This window comes from Elephantulus edwardii, unplaced genomic scaffold (genome assembly GCF_000299155.1).
Source record: "Elephantulus edwardii isolate Elephantulus edwardi_28Jun2011 unplaced genomic scaffold, EleEdw1.0 scaffold00111, whole genome shotgun sequence".
Taxonomy (NCBI): domain Eukaryota; kingdom Metazoa; phylum Chordata; class Mammalia; order Macroscelidea; family Macroscelididae; genus Elephantulus; species Elephantulus edwardii.
The window spans coordinates 1,602,615-1,604,621 of record NW_006399861.1 but is presented as its reverse complement, the minus strand read 5'-3'; positions in this window follow the sequence as shown (position 1 = coordinate 1,604,621).

Sequence of the window (2,007 nt, the reverse complement as noted above, 5' to 3'; positions counted from 1 at the left end):
TTTGCAATTGCTTGTTATGCATCAGAGAGTTGGACAATGCCTAGGGAGGACAGAAGGAGAGTGGATGCTTTTGAGCTGTGGTGCTGGAGAAGAGTACTGAATGTACCCTAGACTGCTAGGAAAACAAACAGATCCATCTTGGAGAGGGTTAGACCAAGCTACTCCTTGGAGGCAAGGATTCTGGAGCTTTGTCTGACATCCTTTGGACATGTTGCCAGGAGGGACGGGTCCTTGGAGAGGGACTTCATGCTTGGGAGGGTGGAAGGATGGCACAGGAGGGGAAGACCCTCTATGAGATGGATTGACTCGGTGACTGCGGTAATCGGGATGGGTGTGTCAGAGGCAGTGCTGGCGCAGGACAGAGCAGGGTTTAGGGCTGCGGTGCATAGGGTCTCTGTGAGTCGCAAACCACTCGACGGCACATAACAACAACAACAACAACAACAACAAGGTCAACTGATATTCGACAAGGAAAGCAACGCTATCAAATGTGAAAATGATAATCTTTTCAACAGATGGTGCTGGCAAAACTGGACTTCCACCTGCAGAAAGCTGAAACAGCATCCACATCTCACACCATACAAAAAAGTCAACTCAAAGTGGATCAAAGGCCTGGGATTAAAGCCCCAAACAATAATATTCATAAGAGACACCCTGGAATCAAGCTAGTCCAAGGTATTAAAGAGACTACCAAATAGAACCAGAAATGCACAATCTGAAGAGGACAAAATTGATTCATGGGACCTTCTGAAGATTAAATACATGTGTGCATCAAAAACTTTTCCCAACAGCATGAAGAAAAAAAAAGACCCAAACAAAAACAAAAACACCTACAGACTGGGAACAAATATTTGATAATACCATCTCAGACAAGAATTTTAGAACAAAAGTTACAGAGTATTCCTGGGCCTCCACAAGAAAAAGACTAATAACCCAATTACAGAATGGGCAAAGACATGGAAAGAATTTTCACAGAGAAGAATATTGAAATGACAAACAATCACATAAAGAAATGTTCCAGATCACTGGCAATAAGAGAGATGCAAATAAAAAACACAATGAGGTACCATCTCACTCCAGTAACAGTGGCAAAGTTTAATCAGGACAGCAAGTAATAAATGTTGGAGAGGATGTGGCAAGAAAGACACTCTTATACATTCTTGGTGGGATTGTAAAAAGGTGCAACCATTCTGGAAGGTAGTTTGGTGCTTCCTCAAAAAGCTGAACACAAAAATTCCATATGACCCAAATATTCCACTACTTGGAATATAACCTAAGAAAATAAGAACTGAGGCACAAAAGGAGATTTTTATACCAATGTTCATTGCAGCATTATACACCATCACAAGAAGATGGAAATAGCCCAAGTGTCCAACCACAAATGAATATTCACACAATGGAATACTATGTAGCATGCAGGAGCAATGATTTTGTAAATTATTACCTAACTTGGGAGGGATTGGAGAGCATTATCCTGAGTGAACTTAGATAGAGCCATTATTGTAGAATGAGTGTAAGAATCCAACTGGGGTGAGAAAGGGTGGAAGCAGAGGGATGAGAATGAGCAGGGGGCCTGGGGGAATTAATCATCAGGGTGTACAATGTGATGGATGGAGGGGTGAGGGAAATTGAAAGAATCTGCTTTTGAAAACCATGTCTTCGATTTTTTTAAAGAAACTAGTATAAATATAGATATATATAATAGAAATATAAAAAAATGTCATTACAAAGATGGAGGAGGAAAAAAAAGACCAAGATGGATGTCAGAAGAGACTGAATATTGATTGCAGTAAAGCACAGAGAAGCCAAAGCAAAAGGAACAAATCAAGGAATCAAGGAACCGAATAGAAGATTTCAAAGGGCAAGGTGGAAAGACAAAATAAAGTATTTAATAAAACGTGTAAAGAGCTGGAGTTAGAAAATTAGAAAGGCCAAACTTGCTGGGCATTTCTTAAGCTGAAGTAACTAAATGACAAATTCAAGCCTCAAGTTGCAATACTTAGGGAT